Here is a 10221-nt window from a genome sequence, read left to right on the forward strand (position 1 = left end):
AGACTCCACAGCTCCAGAGCCAGAAAACAACTGCAGGAAGTGATAGGAGGAGAGAGGAGAGGGGCAAGAGAGCACAAGACTCCGGGAAAGGGAAGAAGTTGAGTTAGTAACATGCATTAGTGGGATGAGGTAGCAGTCTACGCCTTTAGCAGCATAACTAAGGGATGGTTCAGATGGGGTGGCTGTGGCTCAGTGGTAGAGCAGTTGCCTGCCAATCGGAAGGTTGGTGGTTCGATCCCTGCCCCTGCAGTCATTGTCGAAGTGTCCTTGGGCAAGACACAGAACCCCGAGTTGCCCCCGGTGCTGCGCATCGGAGTGTGAATGTGTGCAAATGTTTATCTGATGAGCAGGTGGCACCTTGTACCGTAGCCCTGGTCACAGTGTGTGAATGGTGAATGTATCCTGTAGATGTAAAAGTGCTTTGAGCAGTTGTTAAGACTGGAAAAGCGCTATATAAATACAGCACATTTACATTCAGGACTCTCCTGAGCCAGCCCTAACTATAAGTTTATCAAAAAAGAAAGTCTTAAGCCGATTCTTAAATGTGGAGATGGTGTCTGCCTCCTAAGCCCAAACTGGAACCTGGTTCCACATGAGAGGAGCCTGATAGCTGAACCCTCTCTGGCTCACATTCTACTTTTTTGATTTTGTGCTGTATGTTGTGAAGTAAAAATTATATGACATCGAAATTTAAATTGGAATGTACACAAAACAGTAATTTTTTAAAAATAAATAAATGCGGGCAAGGTAAATAACTCCTACAAAGATGGAATTGAAAGCTGTCAAACTATATGAAAAGTGAAAACCTTTAAATATTTTCTGTCCTTGATCTCATATAATCCCATCTTCTTTAATGAGTATTTGTGCCCTGAAGCCAGGATTCTCATAGGGTCATAGTGACAATTGCAATATATGTTATCTCTCATTTAATGCAAGTGAATATATGTTTAGAAGTTTAACTTTTTTATTTAGACAAAAAGGCAATCAAATGTGTAATCTGATTAGCATTTTGTCCATGGTGTCTTATCTCAGGTGTGTACACTCTTATCTTTGTCCAAATACTTGTCAAGGAACACTTTAAAATTAACGTAAGGCAGGCTTCTTCTTGTTGTTGTTGTTCTTCTTAGCTCAATTTGTAACAATATTGTCATGACCTGAGCATCTCGCTAAGTTTTTACAACAGAAATAAAAGTGCTTGCGGTGGGCGTGACAACTTTGTGGAAGTGCAAATTTAATGGAATATGTCATGTGTAAAGTCTGCGTAGCTTTATTAATGAGTTAATGCTTTTACATGCTATCATAGTACATTGCTTCATTACTCAGCTACATGCTATCTGACTTCATTTATATCAAAATGGGGAATTTGACCTACATGAAATGCAATGTCAAATTGCCACTTGTTTTTTTCTTATTGAATGCCAACCCATTTTAAAGTGGTCACTGATGAAAAACCTCACATGTTGCATTTTGAGAATATTAACCAAAGTAAATATAACATTAGGTTGGAATTGATCCTTTTTACCTTGTTTCATTCTGTGTCTTCTAGAAGTAAATAAAATTTGCTCTACAAGTAGCTCTATTGTTGCTTGAAGTAACTGGGTGACATGTTGGTGAAGTGTCAGTTATCATTACAGTATCAGGGTAGAGCAAATGACAAATGCCAAAGTATGTTCTGTTTCCTGTTTTATTTTGATAGTCTTGTTTTACTTCGTGCCTTTAGGTTTCCCGCCCTCGTAATTGTCTGATGTCTTTCACCTGTTCCAAGCCCTTGTGTCACCTGTCTGTTGTTACCTCGTTACCTCTTGTATTTAATCTCTGTGTTCCCCTTGTCTATTGTCAGATCATTGTATGCACTGTGTATAGTGTTTCATATTACAGTGGTTTGTCTACCCAGTTGGTCTTTGTGTGGTAATGATATTTGTTATTCTGTTTTTTTTGGATTTTGCCTGTTTTTACAGGACACCTTTTATTGTATGGATTTTGTTATTATTTAATTAAATCCTCAGACTCAACGTTCCCCTCTGTCTCTGCATTTGCATCCACAATTCCCTGCACCGCATGACATAGCATTTGTAGCAATTAAGTGCATCAGGCCAGGTGTTAGTGCAATTGGTATTCAGTTTGTATCGTCTGGTTATTTTTAATGAACAGTTAGGGATACCAACCATGTTGTCCTATCAGATCAGACTTATGTGACACGGCCATGTAAAGGCTACTAAATAGACTGTGGTTAACACAATTATGTGTAAAGTCATTCTTAATGGTGATCGATATAACCAAGACTATTAAGTACTGTTTTGTTAGAACACAGTTCAATAAAGTGTTTCCCTGTTGGTCCTTTTTTCTTCCACACAGATGAAGTCGTAGATACCAGATATGTCCATTTGAACTCAGGAATTAACACCTCTGAGCTGACAATATGCAGAAATTTCTAAAAGAATGACCCTTTTTGTTTAGGAGCGTTTTGATAAGCCCTTGTGTTTGCATTGACCATCAGCATAATGAAGCTGTGTTCATCTCTAATGGGGTTTCATCTGAATCCATGCTTAATCCCTTTCAGTCAACATTCTAATGTGACAGCATCAAGATCATTAATTTAATTGAGTGAAACCATTGTATTGAACGACAATATTTTACTTTCAAATATTTTACTTTTAAATATATTCTCTACAGGTTATTTTTGTGTCAATTGTATTTGTATTCAGAAAGGTATACAGCACATTGTACATGACTCCTCACCTACCTCATCATCAACAATACCAACAAAACAAGCCAGGCAGAATACAGCAAAGCAGCACATAGATACACAAACCCAGATCTCTGACACAGAAGACGCGGTCGAGGCAGATTTCTCACATCTATATGATATTGTTTTATGTCCGACTGTATTGCTGGGGAAAAATAATAAACACAGGACTTTCACCTAGGAGAGTGGGATTTGTGTTCCGCTTGAATCAGGGAAGCTGCTTTCTTCTTTAAACGGCCCGTTATTTACGCGTTTCATGGAACCGTAACCCCACCCATGACCTTTCCCTAAACCCATGTCTCGTTCCTGCGAGTCACAGAACCAAACGCACACCCATGAGCTTTTCCTTGACCTAACAGCGTCAAAAGGGACACCAATAGTCCCAACCAAGCATGTGTCATATGACGCTAAAGGTGACAACCAAGCGCGTGTAATGACAACGGCAACTGACCAAGCGTCCATAATTTACGAAACAGGAGTGAGAATGTGTTGTGGGAGCACATGAAGAGAGGTAAACTGCTTTGTTTTGTGAATAGCTTTTAGTGTAAAATTGAAGTAAATGTCATGTTTCCATGATGGATTCCTCCGAAAAGCAAAAATCCAGCCGTTCCCAGAAGGTTACATTTTCCACGGAAGGAGCCTGAAGCAAAAAAAATCAAATTCCAGGATACTGAATCCCCAAGGCCTTATGGAGACTGGCACCTAATGATTAGTTATTGTGTCTCTGTCCTCAGTGCCTGACAAAAGCATGCCTGCTGTGAATAATTAAGGTTTGCGGGCACTCTGCTCCCTTGTTCCCAGTGCAGGATCACAGACGTGCCTCTGAAGACAAGCTTCTCTGCACGTCGTTAAAGGTTGTACTTGCTGAGATCAGACATGTTGAGAGATGTCGAGAAAAACCAACTACGTTAGCCTCCATCCTGACTTTACTGCAATGCTACTGAACCTTCACTTAGCAGATGTGGCAGAGGTCTAAAGAGTCATACCTCTATCAGAGCCGTGCAGGGAGTTTAAGCTCTGACTGACAGGATGAACATCAAAGACAGCAAAACTCTATTTCAGTGCATTACAAATAGTACATGTCCTTGCTCGAACACAAGCACCTTCAAAGACCTATTTTAAGGTCCATGTACGAAAAGTCTAAATGTCTTCATGGTCCTTGAGGATTCTTTAATGTTATATGTCATCTGTTTTAGTTGCTAAATCCTGTGGCATTGTCTTTGCATATGAACTTCTATGATCCAAAGCTATACTATTCTATTATTGATTCTAAAATGTAACGTGTTCTTTTTCAGTTATGTGCAATTTATTGATTTCTGATCGCAATTTGGCTTTTGGCTGCAAGCAATCACAACAATGTAATCAAGGAAAAAAAACATTTTGCACATTACATCTTTCAATTGAACTCTTTTGTCTTTTGTTCTGATAGGGAATATCAGGAAGTTAAATCAATTGTGGCAAATTAATGGGATTTAAATATTGATCAACATTTTTTTTCCCATAATCCAGCAGCAGGTTTTAATGCGTTTTAATAGTTTTACCAATTACATTAAATATAATAAGACTGGGAGGTGTTGATAAGGTCCAGCCTACACCCTGAGCATCCTCACTTTTTAGTAGCTCTGCGTACCATGCATTTCTGGGTAGAAAAGCCCTCAGCCTGAGCACTATGTACACAATGTACAGAGAGATGCCTTTAGTCGTGGCACATTTTTGCTTAACAATGAGACAAGGTCTGTTTCCTGTTAGATTTGTTGTACGCAAGTTAAATGGAACACAAGTTGGTAATGGTGCATGCATTCTCATACCCGTTTCATCACCAACAGAGGAAAAAAACATGAATATGAAGAGCTGAAGAAATTCGAGAGCAAACAATGTCATGTGAATATATGTATATATAAAGAGCTACCAACACAAACAGAATCTAACTAATGTCTTAGCTAACTATGTGAGAGACACTGTGGCTGTTTTATTAGAATTACTTAACATTAATAAATACAATATCAATACAACTTTAAAACGTAAACTTGTACATGACTAGAAACATCTATGGGCAATGGTGGTTAACAATAAGGACGGCAACTTCCATGATCCCAAGCAACTTCACAAGTCCATGTTTCAAATGGAAGAGCCCTATGGAGACCCCATAGGGTCAGCAAATTACACATTGTACGTTTAAGAAAGCCACACAACATGGGACTGAGGCCAACCCACACACTGACAGCAAAGCCAAGATAACAGCAGTTAGATAAAAATAATGGTGCAAGTGCATGTAATAATTGCTCTATCAGGAAAAAGCACTTTAAATTCTGATCTGGCTTCATTTTGAACCAGGGAGAGGTCAGAATTGGTGTAATATGATTTCATTTTGTAGCTCTGGTTGGTTTTCTCAGAAGCAGCATCTGTTCAATAACTAAAACAAAAGAAAGAAAGATTACTAAAAAAAATGGGACAGGGGCAACAACAGACTGGTAAAGTTGAGGAATGCTCAAAAAAGCACTCGTTTGTAACAATTCCCAGGTGAAGAGGTTGATTGGAAACAGGTGAGTGTCATGATTGGGTATTAAAGGAGCATCCCCAAAAAGGCTCAGTCATTCACAAGCAAGTATGGGGCAAACATCCTATTGGGATAAACAACACAATACAATTTATTACTATTATTATATTTCTCAAATAACTAAAAATAGAAAGGTTAAAAAGTAATCTTGCAAATTATTTGTCGTCATAAAGATGGCTTTGTACATTTAAAAACAGGTTCCTTACAGTGCAATACTATATCAACAGCATCCTTGCTCACACTGGTCACTGTAAAAAACAGCAATGAATTATATTTTCTCTCTGCTCACCAAATTCTCTTACAAAAAAAAAAGGATGCAGCAGCTTTCTTTTACAACCTTCAAAGGCATATTGTATGGGAAAGTACAAGACATGAGTCAGAAAGGGGAGATTCAAAGTGCGCTGTCTGTAAAAGCTGTTCCGTGGTCTTGTTTCAATTGTCCTACAGTACAACAGAGCTGTTCCTCAGACGTCAAAAGGCTGAAAGTGCCGGGATGAATCATTTCTGTACGATGAGGATGGGTACGGCTTTGTTTATACCCTAGACCGAAGAGAGGAGGGTGGCAAATCACGGAAGATTTACAAGCCGGTCTTCACTGCTCTTTAAGAGGCTGCATAGGGGAGTGTGCTTAATGATTTATTACCTCATGCCACTGTGGAAATCAAAATGGATTTTAGAATCTGCTCAACTCTTAAATCCAGACCTGGAGGAATGTGATTTATGAAAGTGACAACAGGAGCTCCACGTGTTCCACTGTGTGTTTTAGCAAGCGTGTGTGAAACGGCATTTTGGCCTCATTAAGCACCTTCAAGTTATGTACAGTCTAGTGCATTTGTGTTTCATGAAATGCGATTTCACAACTGTTATATTCCATGGTAATTGCTTTGGTGTCAGATTTTGGTGGTTTTAACAGCTTGATTTGTATTGTTAAAACATAAGCTAACAAATAAATGACAAAAGTAGCTGTTAAGGCTCAGATAAAAACAGTTAAGAAAATATATTTCATAAAATGTAGCTACGTGTTCATGTCTTAGACCTAGTCCAGATGTACACATAATTTCACTCCTTTGTTCGTAAAAAAAAAAAAAAATAAAAATAAAATCCTTTCCACACAACCACGGTTTGAAAAAAACATCCAGCCAAATGAAAACGCAAAAACACAATTAAGGCACTGTCGAGAGCATGGCAAAAAGGGCAACAATATAACCCTGACCCTAAATCAGTGGCCTGGAAAAAGCTATTTTTGGAAGGCTACCTGGCTGCAATGTCACATCCATTGCTCCGTAGCACATTGTAAAGGGGGTTTTCTGATACAGATGTGGCGGTCACACTCCTCCATTCCTCAGAATAGTGAAGCAGAGTAACACGTAAATTCCACCAGGCGCGTCTGTGCTGTGTTCTGCTGGCGCCGCGGCCCCTGTAAAACAATCCCAGCCCCTAAAGGTGATGCTTGTGATTCCACCAGCTTTGCAGCGAGTCCCAGAAGAGGCTCTGCACTCTGCTCCACAACATAGTCTATATGTGCTAGGTCAATTTTTGGGCATGAAGTGGAACGGGTAGAGCATTCAGTCAACTGTCAAAGTAAACACCCTGTGCAGACTCCCAATCATACATCACATCACTGCACTATTTTATCAACTGAAACACAGTCACAAATCATTGATCCATGTCGATCATAACTGGACTTAATAGCTAAATACATTTAACTATGTAGACTACTTAGTTTTTTGGCAAAAAAGCCCAAATCTGTGCCTGGTGGAATCCAGACTTGACTGTACGTTTATGTGTTAACGTGTAAAAAGGAAGATTAGAACCAGCATTATCGTGGCCACGTTTGCCACTGCATTTGTGACACCTTGCAAACAAAGTAACGGCACAAACTCTGACCTTACAAGCCAAACATTCGGTTTTACCTGTCTGCACAACAACACTGAAAAAAAGCTCATGACAATCTGTGCATAACGTCTAGAAAAAGCTACATTTTCAAAAGAACCAGTGTGCATGTGGACTAGGCCTAAATGGAGTAAGAACCTAGCCCTCAGAACGTGACAGCTGCAACACAGACAATGCAGTCTGAGGCAAGTCTACCTCTCATAAAGAGAGGCGTATTTAATTAACTAGGTGGTTTCTTTTTGATTGAGAGGCTAAATGTAGAAATGTGGAGAACATTTAGTCCCCCTCCCTTTGAAGTAAACCTCCTGGTGTTCAAACACTCGCTTCAAAGTAAGATTCAGGCAGGATATTGTTTCTGAGAACTCTCAGCACACAGTCAAGTGTTGGTTCAGTCACTCGTATTGATCAAAAAGCATGACGCCCCCCTGCAGATACTTTCTGAAACTGTAATTTCACCCCCCTCCCTCCAATCAGAGTGAAAACACACCTGTGCAGGATGTGTGCAGGGCATTTCCATTCATAATGCTTGATTTGTCCAAAACTGTGAAGTCCTTTTACGTATGTTACAAGCAACATGTATACATAAAGGACCTGACAGTTTTGGACAAATCAAGAAAAACAATGTGCATGATAAATACCAGTGAAAAACCTAAATAAACAAATTCATTTATTAAATCTTTTAAAAGTGCTTGGTGCTATATTTTGTAGTTTATGTAACCATGAATGAAAACAAAAAGTAGACAAAAGGCCTATATGGTGAGTCTTGGTCTTTACAGCTGTTAGGATACATCCGTTTGTATCACAAAATTTAACTGAATTTCAAGAATACGAGCAGGAGAAAATGTGGCGAACGTTTGCACGTGGTACTGTTATGCAATGATAAGAACTTGGTTCAACAAAATAAGCAGCAGGTGGCGCCAATTCTCCGGTCAGAAAACCATTACACTGATGCAGAAGAAAAGGGCGCAACAAGACGATGTCATTAAAAGATAGCCAGTGAAAAACATTGTAGAGAATCTGTTGGTGCTTAGACCCAGCGCTGGCTAAATTCCAGTTGCTACAGCTGCTAACTGAAGGTCTCTGGAGCTGCCACTGTCCGCTTTCCACGCGGTGTAGTGGCGGGGAAGATAGGGGAGGATTTGTAGTCTGATAAACAGCGCGGCTGCTAGCCATTCCGTTGCCCTATGCATGATTCCTTTACGATGCCCCCCCCCAGAAAAGAAAAAAGTTTGTTTTTGCCAGTTTAACTTTTTATGACCAAACATATAACTCATTACCAATCACACACTGGCATCAAAATGTAACGGCTAAGAACAGTAACGTAAGTAAGTAAAAAAAAACACAGAACAGCCAAAGCATACATACACACAAGTATGGGATGTGCAAAATCTTCGTGGAAATTAAATACTCATCCGTAAATACACACTTAAAATCAGAAATAGACAAGTAAGCAATCTTCTTCAATACAGCAAAGATTTAGAAGCAGAAAAGTCACAATTTTACTTTTTCTTTGTAAACACACTTTGTAGAACAGCTGAAACACACACATTCAAGTATTGAGAAAGAGAAGAGAGAGAGCAATTACATATCTCTTGTTCTGTCCTGTTTTGTGATATGCATGCCCAAAAAAAGAGCCTAATATTTCCATACTGAAATAACATCGGCATTATAATTATTATGACTATGATCAGTTTTCATTAGGGTATTTTTGGTGCCCCCTCTGCCCCTGGTGCCCTACCCACAGCGCGTGGTGGGAGCGGTGGCGCTGCCAACAAACCAGAGCACCTTTTTCTTTCATCCCAGACTGCTGTGTGGACTAGCCAGACCCTCCTCCGCAGCAATGTGGAGGAAGGTCTGGCAATGCAAGACTAAGGTGTGGTCGATTCAGTCTCATTAGCCCCTGGAAATTGCTACAACAATGCTGGTGTCCTCTTTATTTGCTGAATGTACATGCAGCTTCCAATAAGGAAGAGGAAGAGGAGCCTGCTGATCCTGCTGCTGTTCAAACAGACCCCATCCACTCTCCTATCACCTCCATTATCACTGCCATCCATCTCCTCACACATCCTGTTCACCCAGAGGGATAAAAATGGAATGTAATATGTACCTGATGAGGCCATTGTTGACTGGGAATTTCCTCAGGTCTCCTGAATCCAGGAGGAATATGCTATGCTATGGTACACTGTAACAATAAGCTCATTATTTGCGATTTAAGGCTCTGCAAACACTAGTATGTGGATCTTGAGATGATTTTATTTCACAATTTCTTATCATTAGTCTACTAACTACTAAATCCAAGATGGAAAAATGAAGTTTAAAGCTTATGTGTATAAAAAGCAATTCAACAAATAAAACTATTGGGTACAGTATGACCATGAAATATTACTTTCTGAAGCCATTTGTCCATTTGGAAGTATACTCTCTTTGAGAATCTGACATTTTACACCCACAGTATTTTTCGCAAATGAGAACCTCAAACACTTGAAGGTCAGCGTAAAGCAACCCTTCACTTACAAGCCCACCTTCTGTCTGTAATGGCTTTTCAAGTACCTTTGCTATATGTTCAGAGGAATAAATAACAGAGGCGGGAAAGAGTAGTAGTTGAGAGAAGTGTGTTGTTACTGAGTGTAATGAAGAGGCAGATTAGCAGCAAATTGAAACCGCCATTCACATAATGCAAATGCCCCAACATTTTGAATGAGATGCCACACAATGTGTTACAACAGACTGCTGGAAACGGCTAATTGACAAGCAACTAACTCCACTTCAGACTCTAACACACTTCCGGAGTCATTGCTACATGGGTTGGGAACCAGAGGGTCGCTGGTTTAGGTCTTCGTGTGGACCAAAGTACGCAGCGTGGACTGATAGCTGCAGAGGTGCCAGTTCACTGTGCACGGCCAGCCCCCTCACCCTGACATCACTCCTTTTAATGGTAACACATTTTATTTAAAGTGCCTTTCATGACACCCAAGGTCACTTCACAAACAAAAAAAGAACGTTAAAGTTATAGTCATCTCATAAA

Source organism: Etheostoma spectabile, chromosome 16 (genome assembly GCF_008692095.1).
Source record: "Etheostoma spectabile isolate EspeVRDwgs_2016 chromosome 16, UIUC_Espe_1.0, whole genome shotgun sequence".
NCBI classification, from domain to species: domain Eukaryota; kingdom Metazoa; phylum Chordata; class Actinopteri; order Perciformes; family Percidae; genus Etheostoma; species Etheostoma spectabile.